Source organism: Capra hircus, chromosome 18 (genome assembly GCF_001704415.2).
Source record: "Capra hircus breed San Clemente chromosome 18, ASM170441v1, whole genome shotgun sequence".
Taxonomy (NCBI): Eukaryota; Metazoa; Chordata; class Mammalia; order Artiodactyla; family Bovidae; genus Capra; species Capra hircus.
This window is the reverse complement of record NC_030825.1, coordinates 26,656,592-26,674,829: the sequence shown is the minus strand read 5'-3', so window position 1 is coordinate 26,674,829 and position 18,238 is coordinate 26,656,592. Positions and strand designations below refer to the sequence as shown.

General features: G+C 45.3%; 2 non-coding genes across 2 annotated transcripts; one reads left to right on the top strand and one right to left on the bottom strand.

The window, feature by feature from the left end:
• On the top strand, nucleotides 9,314-9,396 carry TRNAL-CAG. The gene has a single exon. It is a non-coding gene; the product is annotated as a tRNA-Leu (tRNA).
• TRNAL-CAG lies at nucleotides 9,601-9,683 on the bottom strand. The gene has a single exon. It is a non-coding gene; the product is annotated as a tRNA-Leu (tRNA).

The following is an 18,238-nucleotide window of genomic DNA, read 5'->3' as shown; positions in this document are numbered from 1 at the left end:
TGAATCAATAAGGGCTCCCAAAGAGTAGCTGAGTATCAGGTCAAACAGGAAAGTCATAATGTAGTCCTGCAGAAATGTTTAAAACTTTAATGACTTGTATAACATCTTCCAGCTTTGTCAGAAGCAGGATTCAAACCCACGCCTCCAGGGGAAACTGCAACCTGAATGCAGTCACTTAGATCACTTAGTCACTTGGATCACTCGGCCATCCTGACTACCACTAAAAAAAATAAAGCTAGTGGAGGTGAGGGAATTCCAGTTGAACCATTTCAAATCCTAAAAGATGATGCTGTAAAAGTGCTGCACTCAATATGCCAGCAAATTTGGAAAACTCAGCAGTGGCCAGTTCAGTACAGTTGTCGCTCAGTTGCGTCCAACTCTTTGCAACCCCATAGACTGCAGCATGCCAGGCCTCCCTGTCCATCACCAACTCCCTGAGCCTGCTCAAACTCATGTCCATTGAGTCGGTGATGCCATCCAGCCATCTCATCCTCTGTTATCCCCTTCTCCTCCCACCTTCATTCTTTCCCAACATCAGGGTCTTTTCCAATGAGTCAGTTCTTCGCATTCGGTGGCCAAAGTATTGGAGTTTCAGCTTCAGCATCAGTCCTTCCAATGAATATTCAGGACTGATTTCCTTTAGGATTGACTGGTTGAATCTCCTTGCTGTCCAGGGGACTCTCAAGAGTCTTCACCAACACCACAGTTCAAAAGCATCAGTTTTTCAGCCCCCAGCTTTCTTTATAGTCCAACTCTCACATCCATACATGACTACTGGAAAAGTCATAGCTTTGACTAAACAGACCTTTGTTGGCAAAGTAGTGTCTCTGTTTTTTAATTAGCTGTTTAGCTTTTCTTTCAAGGAGCAAGTGTCTTTTAATTTCATGGCTGCAGTCACCATCTGCAGTGATTTTGGAGCCCAAAAAATAAAGTCTCTCCCTATTTCCCCATGTATTTGCCATAAAGTGATGGGGCCAGTTGCCATGATCTTAGTTTTCCGAATGTTGAGTTTTAAGCCAAATTTTTCATTCTCCTCTTTCACTTTCATCAAAAAGCTCTTTAGTTCTTCTTCACTTTCTGCCATAAGGATGGTGTCATCTGCATATCTGAGGTTCTTAATATTTCTCCTGGCAATCTTGATTCCAGCTTGTGCTTCCTCCAGCCCAGCGCTTCTCATGATGTACTCTGAATATAAGTTAAATAAGCAGGGTGACAATATACAGCCTTGACGTACTCCTTTCCAAATTTGGAACCAGTCTGTTGTTCCATGTCCAGTTCTAGCTGTTGCTTCCTGGCCTGCATACAGATTTCTCAGAAGGCAGGTCAGGTGATCTGGTATTCCCGTCTCTTTAAGAATTTTCCAGAGTTTGTTGTGGTCCACACAGTCAAAGTCTTTGGCATAGTCAATAAAGGAGAAGTAGATGTTTCTCTGGTATTCTCTTGCTTTTTCTATTCTCCAACGGATGTTGACAATTTGATCTCTGGTTCCTCTGCCTTTTCTAAATCCAGCTTGAACATCTGGAAGTTCACGGTTCACGTACTGTTGAAGCCTGACTTGGGGAATTTTGAGCTCGTGTGAGATGAATGCAACTGTGTGGTAGTTTGAGCATTCTTTTGCATTGCCTTTCTTCAGGATTGGAATGAAAACTGATCTTTTCCAGTCCTGTGGCCACTGCTGTTTGATCTCTGGTTCTCTGGTTCCTGAGAGAGAAAACCAGATATCAAATTGCCACCGTCCATCTGTCCGTTTGTCCATTCATCCACTCCTGCAGAACTTATGCCTTCAGTTCCTGCTATGTGACAGGTACTGTACTACTGCTAGGACCACCTGGTGAACAAGATGGCCAAAGTTTCTACTTTGATAAGAGCTCAGAGCCTAGTGAGAGAGAAGCATGATCATCAAATAAGCCAGCAAATAAGCACGGTGACTTTGCATCTGTCAGAAGGAGGCCAGGCTGAAAGTGAATGCGAGGTCTGGGGGCCATTTTAACCCAGATACTGACAGGAATGATGAAAGGAGCCAACCCTGCATGAGCTGGGGGAAGATGGCCCCACACGGAGGAAACAGGAAGTGCAAAGGCCTGAGGGGGAACAGAAAGATGGGTGCAGGGAGCTGGAGGTGGAGATGAGGTGGAAGAGGTGAGCAAGGCTGGATCAAAGAGGGCAGACAGGATACTGTGGTTGTTGGGATGGCCCCGTAGATACTACTTCAGCACCGTCAGTTTGATAGGTGGGAACTTGCTCCACCACGTTTACCAGATGCGTGCAATAAATGGTACACTGGGGACCAATGGAAATGACCAATGGTAGGTGACGGTCTGAGACAGCACCGCCAAGCTGGGAACTGGGGAGATGACCTCAAGACCATGCAGGATCTCACCTCAGTAATGCAGGCACTCCTGCAACAGATTCAAGATAAATTTCAGACCGTATCTGATCAGATCATTGGAATAACTGATGACATCATCGTGAGGGCCTTCCCTCGTGAAGTGGTTAAGACTTCACCTTCCAATGCGGGAGGTGTGGGTTTGATCCCCTAATTGGGACGCTGGGATCCCCACATGCCTCGTGGCCAAAAAAAAACAGAACTTAAAACAGAAGATGAGATGGTTGGATGGGATCACCAATTCAGTGGACATGAATTTGAGCAAACTCTGGGAGATGGTGAAGGACACGGAAACCTGGTGGGCTGCAGTCCATGGGGTTGCAAAGAACTGGACACGACTGAGCAGCTGAACTGACTGAAAACAGAAGCGATGTTGTAACAAACTCAATAAAGACTTTTTAAATGGTCCACATTTTTTTAAATCTGAAAAAGAAAAATTGATGACATGGGCAATCGTATTGATGACCTGGAGAAAAATACCGCATTCAGACCATGTCCAGTTGGATCACTGGAAGAACTGATGACCTGAGAAGTCACATTGGTGACCTGGACAGAAGCACCACAGACCTCATGACACGGGCTGGGGTGGAAGAGCTGGATGGTGAAAACAAGATCCCTGCCCCACAGAAGAGCTGAAGTTTGTCCATCCGAACCAGACTCAGCAGCATCCTTTTCACGAGCCAAGAGAAGACGGAAGATGGGTGGCTTTTTGCAACTAATGCGCACTAATGTGTACTAATGTGTAGACAGGTTTTCTATTATCAAGCAGGCCCTCCTCTTACCTGGTACTACAGAGTTAGTTTATAGAGTGATTTCCCTCCCCTACCTTCCATGTTTCCCGAACATGGTAACTTCATATCTCAGCCCTTGGTCAGTTGTGCTATTAAACACTAAAACTTTGGCAGTTTTGGAGCGCGGCAGAAGTGGTACATTAGTTTATTTTTCTGGGTTAACACTTAAAGCATTTATTCTATTCCATGAACCCTAAATGTCCAACACGTATTAACCCTTCCGTCTATGCAAACCTTTGAGGCAGATACTATTCCTAAATCTATTTTGCAGATTGGAAAACTGAGGAACAGAGAGGCTAACTAACTCTCCCGTGTCATAGAGCTAGCAGAAGCAGGATTTGAACTCAGGCGGTTCCAGAATCCACGTGCTGACACATTCAGTCACGCTCCTTCGAGTTAAAATTGGCTATGCAACCACACGCGCACTGCAACCCTTGCTTATTAGAGTGTTATGCCATGGAGTCTCCCCACTCCTGGGGTTCTCTTTCTAGGGAGACTGAAGGCTTTGGGGACATGATAAGCAGTCTACAGAACTTGGAAGTGAGTTCCTGGTCCTTGGTGCATTCTGGTCACCACAGTCCACATGATTCATTCAAATTCCAGGAACTGGGTTGCCCAACTCTCCACACCAAGGGAGAACCTGGGGTCTTTGGCTCTGGCTCCAGAGAGACTGAGCAGTTCCTATCCCACCCCATCAGAGATCCACACCTGCTTCATCAACTGCACTCCTGATCTCCCAGCTAAGTGGGCCAAGATGCCCAAACCAGGCTTGGCAGGGATTCACTACTGGCGCTGAATCTTGGCCAAAGAAACCAGAGCCTGAAGCAAAAAACTTGGCCTTGCCAATTGGACTGGCTTGCTGGGAAACGCTTACCCTTTCTTTTAAGTCTCCTCTATAATGAAAACAGGACTAAAAATAATGTCTCCAAGTTCAGCCTGCCACCTTAGTTGGCAAGCCCCCATGGCTTTCTTTCTGTCTTTGTTTCTAAAAAGAAACAATGTAAATAAAGCACTTATCACAGATGTGACCTAAATTAAATCCCTTACAATTATATGGTGAAAGTAACAAATGGATTCCAGGGATTAGATATGGTAGACAGAGGGCCTTAAGAACTATGGACGGAGGTTCATAACATTGTACAGGAGGTGGTGATCAAAACCATCCTCAAAAAACAGAAGTGCAAAAAGGCAGAATGGTTGTCTGAGGAGGTCTTACAAATAGCTGAGAAGAGAAGCAAAAGGCAAAGGAGAAAAGGAAAGATATACCCATCTGAATTCAGAGTTCCAAAAAAATAGCAAGGAGAGATTAAGCCTTCCTAAGTGATCGATGCAAAGAAACAGAGGAAAACAACAATAGAATGGGAAAGACTAGAGATCTCTTCAAGAAAATTAGAGATACCAAGAGAACATTTAATGCAAAGATGGGCACCATAAAGGACAGAAACGTTATGAATCTAACAGGAGCAGAAGAGATTAAGAAGAGGTGGCAAGAATACACAGAAGAACTATACAAAAAAGATCTTCATGACCCAGATAACCATAATGGTGTGATCACTCACCTAGAGCCAGACATCCGGGAGTCCAAAGTCAAGTAGGCCTTAGGAAGCATCACTATGAACAAAGCTAGTGGAGGTAATAAAATTCCAGCCGAGCTATTTCAAATCCTAAAAGATGATGCTGTGAAAATGCTGCACTCAATATGCCAGAAAATTTGGAAAACTCAGCAGTGGCCATAGGACTGGAAAAGGTCAGTTTGCATTTCAATCCCAAAGAAATGCAATGCCAAAGAATGTTCAAACTACCACACAATTGCACTCATCTCACACACTAGCAAAGTAAAGCTCAAAATTCCCTAAGTGGGGCTTCAACAGTATGTGAACCATGAACTTCTAGATGTTCAAGCTGGACTTAGAGAAGACAGAGGAACCAGAGATCAAATTGCCAACATCCGTTGGAGAATAGAAAAAGCAAGAGAATACCAGAGAAATATCTACTTCTGCTTTATTGACTATGCCAAAGCCTTTGACTGTGTGGATCACAGCAAACTGTGGAAAATCCTTAAAGAGATGGGAATACCAGACCACCTGACCTGTCTCCTGAGAAATCTGTATGCAGGTCAATAGGCAAAAGTTAAAATTGGACATGAAAAAAAAAAAAAAAAGAAGAAGAAGAAAAAAATCGGACATGAAACAACGGACTGGTTCCAAATTGGAAAAAGAGTACGTCAAGGCTATATATTGTTACCCTGCTTATTTAACTTCTATGTACAGTTTATCATGCAAAATGCTGGCTGAATGAAGCACAGATGGAATCAAGATTGCCGGGAGAAATATCAATAACCTCAGATATGCAGATGACACCACCCTTATGGCAGAAAACGAAGAGGAACTAAGAGCCTCTTGATGAAAGTGAAAGAGGAGAATGAAAACGCTGGCTTAAAGCTCAACATTCAAAAAACGAAAATCATGGCATCCAGGCCCATCACTTCATGGCAAATACATGGGGTAACAATGGAAACAGTGAGAGACTTTATTTTGGGGGGCTCCAAAATCACTGCAGATGGTGACTGCAGCCATGAATTTAAAAGACACTTGCTCCTTGGAAGAAAAGCTATAACAAACCTAAACAGCATATTAAAAAGCAGGTATTACTTTGCCAACAAAGGTCTAGTCAAAGCTATTGTTTTTCCAGTAGTCATGTATGGATGTGAGATTTGAACTGTAAAGAAAGCTGACTGCTGAAGAACTGATGTTTTCAAACTGTGGTGTTGGAGAAGACTCTTGAAAGTCTCTTGGACTGCAAAGAGATCCAACCAGTCAATCCTAAAGGAAATCAACCAGGAATATTCATTGGAAGGACTGATGCTGAAGCTGAAACTCCAATACTTTGGCCACCTGATGCAAAGAGCCTACTCATTAGAAAAGACCCTGATGCTGGGAAAGATTGTAGGCAGGAAGAGAATGATACAACAGAGGATGACATGGTTGGATGGCATCACTCAACAATGGACATGAGTTCGCACAAGCTCCAGGAGTTGGTGATGAACAGGGAAGCCCAGCATGCTGCAGTCCATGGGGTTGCTAAGAGTCAGGCAAGACTGAGCAACTGAACAACAAAAAGTCACTGTTATAGCTCAGAATAGTTCTCAAGGAGGGGTATTAAGCCAGAAAAATCAAGCTCCATTTATCTGTGTGACTCTGGGTAAATTACTTTGCCTGATTTACCTCATCTGTAAATGGAGGTAATGCTACTCTGTATTGTGGTAATGCTATGAATGTTCAGCAAAATATTGGATGTAAGGGAGGCATTCACTAAAATTCAGTTTCCTGCCATTCTTTTCCCAGGCAGAGGTGGGTATATATGCCAAGATTCCAGGGATGCCAAAATCCCTGGAATTTTCAGGCCCCTCGGTTGGCTGAGCATCAGGGTCCCACTCGGGGACTGACTCCATCTGTCCCTAGCAGAGGTGAGCACAGTCACCTGGGACTTCCCCAGCTGCTAGTAGACTTTCCAGGGTGAGCTCAGGGGACTTTCCTCTCCCCAGCTGGACAACTTCCGAGAGTAGAAAATGAGTGAGGCTGGTCCCTCAAGGATTGATCGTTGGTGTCTGGGCTGCTGATAAGGGGACTATGAGATAAACAGGAATAGTGACCCTTTCCCGTTTTTGGAGATCTGGGCCTGGAATGGGGTTCTAAAATGGCCTCTTCCATGCCACAAATCTAGCACCTGAAAGGTGTCAGGGGAAGATAGCTGACCATCCACCCAAACCCAGGAGGTAGGTCTGAGTGGGGCCGCAGCACTGACCCTCATCAAATCAGCACTTCTCCCAGCCAGGCAAGGAGAGGGGCAGGAAGAGTGGGACTGACTTGGGCTGTAGCTCTGGGTTTGCCGTTGTTTTCTTATCTCCAAAGGATACACATTTAGAAAGGTTGGTGGTAGAAGGCATGAGGGGAGTGTTCCAGAGGTCATGACCACAAAGCTTCTGCCCCAAAGAGGACCCTGGTGAGTGACTCAGCCTGTGTGAGCCTAAGCTCTCTGCTGTGCAAAATGGGGCAGGAGGACAGAACTAATGGTTCCTGTCCAAGCACTGGCCTCAGAGGGAAGTTGTGAGTGTCTGATAACCCCTCTGATCTTGGTAACTTTCTGTTGCATCCCTACACCCCCCTCTCTCCACCTTTTTGTGTATAGGCACTCACACACAAAACACTCACTCACACACACACACACACACACACACACACACACCATCCAGCCAGCAGGGCTAATTAGTTATACCTCCAAAACACACCTTGAATCTTGAACTTGACCACCCTTTGCAATCTCCACTTCCCTGGCTCAGTCACCGTCATCTCTCTTCCTCCTTTCCATGACTGTCTCCCTGGGCTTTTGATTCTCCTCTTGCCTCTCACATCCATTCTCTGTAGATCAGCCAAATGGATCATTTTGAAAGGCCAACTGAATCTTGTTACTCCCCTGCTTTAAACACTCCAGTGACTCCAACACAGACAGAAGAAAATCCAAACTCTTCCTGGCACCCCAGCCCTGTGTGATATGGACTTCAGCCTCCTCCCACGCTTAACCTTGTCCCATTGGCCTTGCTGCCTCTTCAACAGACCACAATCCCTCTCTGGCCCAGGACCTTTGCACAGGCTATGCACCCCCCGCCCCAGGGAACACTGCTATTCCTGGCTTTGACTGTGCTTGTCTCTCCCTTCAGAACTCACTGTCTTCTGAGAGGGGCCCTCCCTGACCACCCTTCCTATGAGAGCCTCTAGTCACTCTTGATCATTGGTAAAAGAGGCTTTTTAAAGGTAAAATTATGATTCTCACCTACGTATAAAAAGAACACAAGTCAAAGATTTCATTTAACTCAGAATTTGTGAAGAAAAAAAAACAAACAGCAAGATGTTACAACTGATTCAAAACACACACACATACACTGACAATCAGAAATGATAGAATGGATTTATAATACAGTTATAAAAATGGCCAGTATTCACAGGGTAATAGTTAATTGCATTCCACTCCAACCAAATCCGCTTGCGTTTCCATGACTAAGACTCATTTGTATGTTGTAGTAATGAAAGGTGCAGGCCCTAGACTTAAACAGGACTCGGGCCCCAGACAGGACACCCAGTTATTTGTCTTGGCCTATTTCAAGGTCTCTTGCAAGTGTCTTGACGTCCTCTTTCTTGCACTTAGCAGCTTTTTTTTTTTTTTTTTTTTTTTTTTGCCATTTTGCCTTTCACCTATTTCTTAGCTCTCTCCCTCTACCCCAGGTTTGAATGTGTCTTGAGGGCAGAAATTCTCTTTAGTATATAGGCCTGCAGGAAATCCCATGGAGAAAGGCACTCTCACGACCTGGGATCTTCTGGTTCCTGGACAGAGCGAGTGCGTGGGTAATTCTGGTTGGGTTAGGGAAGGAGTAGGTGGAAGGTGCTGCGGGGGCCTAGGGAATGCGGGAAGGAGGCGGCGCGGGAGGGATTAATCCACAGACATTCCCTGACCGCCTACTGTGTGTCAAGCAAGGTTGGGGCGCTAGTAACACGGTCAGGAAAAAGATGGATCTGAGGGCTTTGCGCGCTGCAGGCCTCGGTGTAACCTGGAGTCTGAGTGAATGAGTTAAACACACATACAAAGGTGAAGTTGGCGTTTTGACGACTGTTAGGAAGGAGACCGCGCGGTACGCTTGCCTTGCGATACCCCTGGCTTCACCTGATTCAGAGACCTATAAGCCAAAGGGAATGTGCAGATTTGTCTGCTTTGTGCGGTAAAGGCATGAGGGCATGTATGCAGAAATGTAAATGTATACAGACATGCAAATCAAAACTGATGTGAACAGTAAGTACATGAATGCAGAATGAAAGCCTGTCGGCGGCACGAATGCAAGTAGGTGGGAGTCCTCTATTTCTTCGCCTTTCAGACTCTCCAGCATACCGCGCGCGCCCTCTGCTGCTGCCCAGGCGGGTTTCTGTACCTTCGCGTTGCATTTCGCTCCTCCAGTTGGAGCAAAAGCTTGTATCTAGCTCCTCCTAACGCTGGGCGGAGAACAAAACCACAGCGCCTGCCGTTCGCCACGCATGCGCACACTGGAATTATTTCGAAGGGGATCGCTTGCAAAGCGCTTTCAGCGGTAGTCAGGATGGCCGAGCGGTCTAAGGCGCTGCGTTCAGGTCGCAGTCTCCCCTGGAGGCGTGGGTTCGAATCCCACTTCTGACAAGGCAAGATCTTTTTCGTTTTTCACGAACGGCGACGTCTGAAATATGCCCTGTGGATATTAACCTTTTTACAAAACAAGTATTTTCTATTTATGACAAGTTATTTCCTGAAGACTTATTTTGAAATGTAAAACTAATCCTTCTCTGAAGCCGCAAAGCCATTCTTCAGACATTTGAAGTAAGGAAAATGCAAAAGCTAGAGTACTGTCAGAAGTGGGATTCGAACCCACGCCTCCAGGGGAGACTGCGACCTGAACGCAGCGCCTTAGACCGCTCGGCCATCCTGACTCCTGGAAACAGGGTTTCCGTGGGATTCTATTTAAGTCACTATTGATACGACGTAGCTTGGGAATTATTCAAATAATTCTGGGGTCTCTCGCAGCTGGAGATCCAGCCACACAGCCCCTTGTCATCCACAATCAATAACCACTGTACTGCCAAGATTTATCGTTACCCTTAAAGTAGTTCAGTCTTTTTACTACTTACACGTTTTAAAAGGAAACTGTAGCCTACACAGAAACGGAAAATTAGTTTCTCTTGCCATCAACAGGAAATAACCATAAAAATAAATAACAATGGAAATGAAACTATATTATTGAATTCTAGTCATTTGCCAATGCTGCGACTAAGTTTTCACATTATTTTTAATGACTAAAATTACCTGAAAGGGTCTAGACTATTGTTGGGCCCCTGGGGGGAAGTGAGAGGAGGTCTAGAGGATTCTTTTTGGAAGAAGGTATTATGGACTTTGCATGGACTCCTCAATGGATTGAAGCCACTGCAATGGGCTTCCATTCCGCACGTGTTTAGGTGAAGTCTCATCAAGAAAGAGAAAGTTGGCTTTTATACTTTTTTAATAAACTGAACGAAGGAAAAGCTAGAAAATGTTAAACTCGGAGAAGAGACCATTTATCTGTTTACAAAAGCCTGCTGTGTTTATGGGGTTGGAATTGTGCCTGTTGAATCTTGCTGCAGGAACTGAGGCTTGATATGTAGGTGCAATGGGTGGGTAGTTACCACAGGGGAAGTTTTCCACAGAAGAAAGAGCTTGCTGAAAAGAAAATAAGCTGCCTGTGTAGGCAGTGACATCCCCATCACAGGAGGCATTCAAGATAAGGCTGGACAGTCACTGCAGGAAAGCGGGTGAGGGGATTCGACGGCTCCCGTATTAGTTTCTTATTGCTGCTGTAACAAACTGCCACTAATTTAGTGGCTTAAAACCACATCATTTATTATCTTATGGTTCTAGAGGTCAAAACTGTGTCCCTTCTGGTGGCTCTAGAGCAGTGGTCCCCAACCTTTTTGGCACCAGGGACCGGTTTCATGGAAGAAAATTTTTCTACCGACCGGGGTGGGGGATGGTTTCGGGATGACTCAAGCATATTACATTTACTGTGCACTTTATCTCTATTATTATCACATCAGCTCCACCTCAGATCATCAGGCATTAGCTCCCAGAGGTTGGAGACCCCTGCTCTAGGGAATATCCATTTCCTTTCCCTTTCCACCCACAGTCTTTGGCTTATACCCTCACATCACTCCACCTTCTGCTTCTGTCTTCAGGATGCCTTCTGTGCCTCTGACCCCCTTATCTAACCTCTTCTCACCTTAAGCAAGTGTGGTCGCCCAAAGCACAGCGAGGCCAAACACACCTGAAGGTCAGTTTGGAGCAGGGGAAGACTTATGGCAAGGGCCATGCAAGGAGAAGAGGTGGGTCATGCTCAGAAGGTCCGAACTCCCCAAAGGGTTCCAGGGAAGAAGTTTATACGCGCACTTTAAGGGTGGGGAGGGCTGCAGGGTGTGTGTAACCTTCCTCTGATTGGTTGGTGGTGAGGAGACAGGGCGGTGTTCTGAGAACCTCAGTTATTAGCATTCTGGTTCCAGCCAGCGGGTGCTCAGCCTGAAATTACCATCCTCCGCCTGGGGGGCCACTTAGTTCCCATAGAACTCAGAGACGTGCGTCAGGTTATTACATCACCAGCAGGAGGAACCAAGAGCACACCCCAAGGCTGTGCTATGGTTTCTTTCTGCATTCCCTCACTCTAATTACTGTTTGAATCAGAGAAGGTCTTGGAGGCTGAAACCTTTTTCCTACAAACAAGAAATGGGCGGGGAAAAAAGAGAGAAATGCTAGGGGCAAAGAAAGGCCCTTGCATGTGGGGAGGGGCCCACAGGGTTCTGCACAGTTTCGATTCCTCCTTTTCTTTGATATGCCTCAACGTGATGGTCACAGGTATTGAATAGAACGATCACTCATAAACTTGGCAGAGGAACTTGATTTCAGGGGAACTCAGTTTCATTACAAAGATTATTTATTTAAAATATATATATATAATAAAATGTTCCTATTAAAGTCTCAAAGGCCATAGAAACATCAGGACCTGTGGTTATCCCCGGGTGGTGGCATTTATTGTGAATTTTCTTTTCTCATTGGTTACCTGCATGTGATATTTATATTTTGAACATGGATTACTTGGGTAATTCTGTTTTAATTTAAAAAACTGTCAGGAGGACTTTCCTGGTGGCTCAGTGGAAAAGAATCCTCCCGCCAATGCAGGAGACACTCATTCGGTCCCTGATCCAGGAAGATCCCACAGACCTTGGAGCAACAAAGCCCAGGCACCACAATTATTGAGCCTGTTACTAGAGCCAGGGAAGTGCAAGCATGGAGGCCTCCTGCCCAAACTACTGAAGCCTGAGCATCTAGAGCCGGTGCTGTGCTACACGAGAAGCCACTGCAATGAGAAGTCCGCCCGAAACTAGAGAGTAGCCCCCACTCTCTGCAACTAGAGAAAGCCCACCCAGCAACGAAGACCCAGCACAGTCAAATCATAAAAAATAATTAAAGAGAAAAGTTTTAACTGTTAGGAAAATTGGAAAAGAATTTGAAAAAGACAAAAAGATTTCTGGATGTTCTTTCAAATGAATGTTAGGTGTTGTCTACAGCCGTTCTATTACAGAAGCCACTAGTCACATGTAGCTACAGAGCATTTGGGATGTGTTGTCATCTTAGTGCAAAAAAAGAAATGCAAGATGTCTCAATAAAAATGTTTATATTGATTACATGGATTTTGAGGGGTGTTTTTTTTGTTTTTTTCCGGCTGAGTCTTACAACTTGTAGGATCCCTGACCACAGATTAGAACCTGGGCCCCAAGGGAGCATAGCCATTGGCCCACCAGAGAAGCCCTTTGGCTATATGTATTCAGGCTTTTTGCGTGTGCTCCTCTAGTGACTTCTTGTTTGTTTGTTTTTTTTTTAAAGGTAAGAAGTAGACTTATTCAGATACAGAGAGAAGCACACTCCACAGACAGTTGGGGCCATTGCAGGGAGCGAGTGTGGCTTGTTTTTTATTTTTTTTAATGGATTTATTTTAGTTGGAGGATCATTGCTTTATAATATTGCGTTGGTCTCTGCCATACATCAACATGAATCAGCCACAGGTATACGTATGTCCCCTTCCTCTTGAAGCCCCCTCCCACCGCCCACCCCATATCAGCCCTCGAGGCTGTCACAGAGCACTGGGTTTGTGACTTACACCGGCTATCGGTTTTACATGATACTGGACCTGTTTCCATGCTGCTCTCTCAGTTTGTCCCACCTTCTCCTCCCACTGTGGCCACAAGCCTGTTCTCTACATCTGCATCTCCACTGCTGCCCTGCAAATAGGCTCATCATGCCACCTTTCTAGATTCTTTATATATGTGGTTTTTTTTTTTCTTTCTGACTTCACTCTATAATAGGCTCTCATTTCGTCTACCTCATTAGAACTCATTTCATCTACCTCATTAGAACTGACTCAAATGCGTTCTTTTTATGGCTGAGTAATATTCCTTTGTACATATGTACCACAACTTCTTTATCCATTCATCATGCTGTTTCAATTGCTTAATATTTAGTTCATAAATTTGCAAAAAATCTTATCTATAAAATGAAATCGATTCCACCCTTGGTAGAAGCCAGTTCTGCATCTATGAGCAAATTCACTTTAGCATTGCTAATTGGACAGATACGTACATGTATGTGTGTAAGTGTACACACTTACACTAGACAACCTTCACCACCACCCTTCTTCAGTACTCTTTCCATCATGCAAAACTGAGACTCTGTGCCCAACCACCATTCTACTTTCTGTCTTTATTAATTTGAATATTCTAGATAGCTCATATAAGTAGAATCACGTAATATGTGTCCTTTTGTGACTGACCTGTTTCATTTATGATAATGTCTTCAAGGTTTGGTTCTTCCTAGGTGACTCAGTGGTGGAGAATCCGCCTACACTGCAGGAGACATGGGTTCAATCCCTGGGTCAGGAAGAGCCCTTGGAGAAGGAAATGGCAACCCATCCCAGTACTCTTGACTGGGAAATCCCACGGACAGAGGAGCCTGGCGGGCTACAGTCTACGGGGTTGCAAAGGGTTGGTGGACACAAATAAGTGACTAAACAACAACAAACTTCAAAGTGTATTCACAGCATGCGTCAGAATTTCCTTCCTTTTAAAGGCTGAAGAATGTTCCATTGTACATCTATACTACATTTTGCTTTTTCCATGTATACTACATTTATCCATTCATCTGTAGATAAACACTTCGGTGGCTTCCATTATTTTAAAAAAATTTTTATTTATTGAAGCATAGTTGGTTCACAATGGTATGCCAATCTCTGCTGTACAGCAAGGCGACTCAGTTATACACATAAATACTGATACATATTTATATATTCTTTTCCATTATGGTTTATCACAGGATATTGAATATAGTTCCCTGTGCTATACAGCAGGACCTTATTGTTTATCCATTCTAAATGTAATAGCTCAACAGGTAAGGAATCTGCCTGCTATTGAAGAGACACAAGAGACTCGGGCTTGATCCCTGGGTTGGAAAGATCTGCTGGAGAAGGAAATGGCAAACCACTCCAGTATGCTTGCCTGGAAAATTCCATGGACAGAGGAGCCTGGTGGGCTACAGTCCATGGAGTTGTGAAGAGTCGGACATGACCAAGCACAGCACAGCACAATTATATAATCCTGAATAATCTCATTTTAAAGTCCTTAATCACACCCGCAGAATCCCTATTGCTAGAAGAGGTAACATTTACAGGTTCCAGGAATTAAGAGGGACCATCTTGGTAGAGTGGGCATTGTTCAGCTTGCCACAATTATGTCATATACTACTACTACTAAGTCGCTTCAGTCGTGTCCGACTCTGTGTAACCCCATAGACAGCAGCCAGGGGGACCAGAGTCCCCCGTTCCTGGGATTGTCCAGGCAAGAACACTAGACTGGGTTGCCATTTCCTTCTCCAAAGAATGAAAGTGAAAAGTGAAAGTGAAGTCGCTCAGTCGTGTCTGACTCTTAGCAAACCCATGGACTGCAGCCTACCAGGCTCCTCCATCCATGGGATTTTCCAGGCAAGAGTGCTGGAGTGGGGTGAAGACTCCATTTATATGACTTTCTGGAAAAAGCAAGGCAACAATGACAGAAGATAGATTGGCGGTTGCCTGGAACCAGAGTAGAGGTCATGAAGGACCTTTCTGGACTAATCACAATGTTCTATATTTTAACTTTGGTGGTGAGGAACTTCCTTGGTGTTCCAGTGGTTGACTCCACCCTTCCATCTGCCTGCCAATGCAGGAGCTTCGGGAGAATGAGCTCAATCCCTGGGTCAGGAAGTTACCCTGGAGAAGGAAATGGCAACTCACTCCAGTATTCCGGCTGGAATAATCCCAGGAAAGGGGAGACTGGGGGGCTATAGTCCATGGGGGTTGCAAAGAGTTGGACATGACTAAGCACACATGCTTCCAATGCAGGGGGTGTGGGTTTAATCATTGGTTGGAGAACTAAGATTCCACATGCCTGGTGGAGTGGCCAAAAATTAAGGAAAAACATTTCTGTGTGTTATTATGAGAAAGCGATGGCACCCCACTCCAGTACTCTTGCCTGGAAAATCCCATGGACAGAGGAGCCTGGTAGGCTGCAGTCCATGACGTTCGAAGAGTCGGACACGACTGAGTGACTTCACTTTCACTTTTCACTTTCATGCATTGGAGAAGGAAATGGCAACCCACTCCAGTGTTCTTGCCTGGAGAATCCCAGGGATGGGGGAGCCTGGTGGGCTGCCGTCTATGGGGTCGCACAGAGCCGGACATGACTGAAGCGATGCAGCAGCAGCAGCATACATATTTATCAAAATGGCACGAAGTGCGAGAAACAAAGTAGAAAAAAACAATACTGATCTTGGGTGGTCTCAGTTGGCAACAGCTTAATCTCAGTTTCCCCCCGAATCGGAGATTGAAGCCAGCCCATGGCAGTGAGAGCACGGAATCCTGGCCACTAGACCATGAAGGCCAGTGGCTAGTGACAAGACCCTGGCTTGCCTGCTTGGTGGGAGTGAATTTCGACACAGGGGCAGAAACAGGTGAAATAGTGAAACAAGTGAAATATTTATTAGGAGGGGGGAAAGTAAGTGTGAATAGGCACACATGAACTGGCTCAGAGAGAGGGTTCTGGCTTCTTGGCAGTTTAAACCACTCATATGGAACATATCTGGATTTCCTCTCATCAATCTTCTTACTTTGCCCGGCTCTGAGTCCATCTTTGGGCTTCCCTGGTGGCTCAATGGCAAAGAATCCACTTGCAATGCAAGAGATGCAGGTTTAAATCCTTGGGTGGAGAAGAGCCCCTGGAGGAGGAAATGGCAACCCACTCCAGCATTTTTGCCTGAAAAATCCCTTGAACAGAGGAGTCTGCAAGGGCTGCATGGGGTTTCAAAGAGTTGGACATGACTTAGGGACTAAACAGCAGCAGCAACAGAGTCCATATTTGGTATAACTTAGTGTCCTCCGCTGTTTGGGGTACACACGTCTTAGCCAAGACGGAATCCAGCACAGGAGCCTCTGGGAAGGCTGACACCACCTATTATGGGGTGGCATCACCAAGGAGCCTTTCTGCAAATGTGTAGTCGGGAAGGTCTTCTTGACCTCATGAATGAGAAATATGTGGTCTCTATCTTTCATCCAAGCAGGATTCAGCTCTATATTTATTTTGGAGTATCTTACCACAGGGGACAGACTCAGCTGCTCAGCCTGGGGCCTCAATAGCAACACAAAATAACTGTGGGGAGAGGGGATCCAAAATATAAAAGGAGTTCCTAAAAAAAAAATCCACAAACCAGGCTGCAGTGTTAGAGGGAGCACAGAACTTCTCAAGACTGTTGTCACTTCTGCAAGGTTCAGGGGGTGCTCCAAACCACCCTCAGGCGATTCAATAGTTCATTAGCTACAAGGCCTCACAGAATGTACTGCAAGCTCTTATACTCATTGTTACAGTTTGTTACAGCTAAAGTACACGGATTACAGTCAGAGGTGGGGTGATGGAGATGTTCTGGAATTAGTGGTGATGATAGTTCACGACAGTGAATACACTAAAATCACTGAATCATGTACATTTTAAAAGGGTGACTTTTGACTTCCCAAAGTGGAACATCCATTGTCCTCTCCCCAGGGAGTCACGCACTCCAGGCATTCCTTACCCAGCACTGATGTGTGACAGTCCATATGGAGTACTACCAACCAGGTAAACTCACCTACCGCCTGGGGAGCCACAGCCTTTTTGGGGAGTTCATCACCTGGCTACGGGTTGATGGCTCACATCACCAAGCTCAGTTTCCAACTCTTCCAGGTGGAGCTGCTTGAACTGACAGCCTGTGCCTCCACCCCAAACCACACTGTTAGACTGTCTGGTGTGACCAGACCCTACCCTACAGAGGCATGACATTTCAAGGGCAATTACTTCTCAGAGACTGAGGAAAAATGACCAGACCACTCTTTGGCCTAATTTTCAATTCTTTACTACACAGAAGGCAAATGACTCAAACCTTAAATTCACAGAAAAGGAAATACAAATGGTCAATACTTGTCACCACCAGCTAAATATTAGGAAATACACATGGAAACAAAGAGACTTCTTAAAAAAAAAAAAAAAGCTCACCACACATAGCCATGTGGGCTTCCCAGGTAGCTCAGCAGTAAAGAATCCACCTACAATGCAGGAGATACAGGTTCAATCCCTGGGTCAGGAAGATCTCCTGGAGAAGGAAAGGCAACCCACTCTAGTATTCTTTCTTGGGAAATTTCATTGACTGAAGAGCCTGGCAGGCTGCAGTCCATGGGGTCCCAAAAGAGTAAGACATGTCTTAGCATTTAAACAATAGCCATGTGACTCAGGTGGTAAAGAATCCACCTTCAATGAGGGAGACCTGGGTTCACCTACTGGGTTGGGTAGATCCCTTGGAGAACAGAATGGCTACCTACTCCAGTATTCTGGCCTGGAGAATTCAGTCCATGGGGCGGGGCTGCAAAGAGTTGGACATGACTGAGCGACTTCCACTTTTCAGCCACCTGCCTACTCAGTCGCGTCCGACTCTTTGCAACCCCATGGACTATAGGCTCCTCTGGCCATGGGATTTCTCAAGCAAGAACACTGGAGTGGGGTGCTATTTCCCTCTCCAGGGGATCTTCCCAACCCAGGGATCAAACCTGGGTCTCTTGCATCTCCTGCATTGGCAGGCAGATTCTTTACCACTGAGCCATCAGGGAAGCCCATTTTCAGGCATGGGACAGGTAAATAGTTAAGTTCACCTACTCTTAACGTGGGCGTTAACTAATAGGGACTTTTGGAGCAATTTGGCAGTATCTATTTTTAAAAACCGCAAACAGCCTCAATCCAGTGGTTCTGTTTTGAAGACTGGATTCATATGTGTGCAAAAACGTAAATAAGAGGCTTATATAATATTGAAACTACATAACTCCGATGGAATTCAAACCCAGCCTGATCAGGGACTTCCC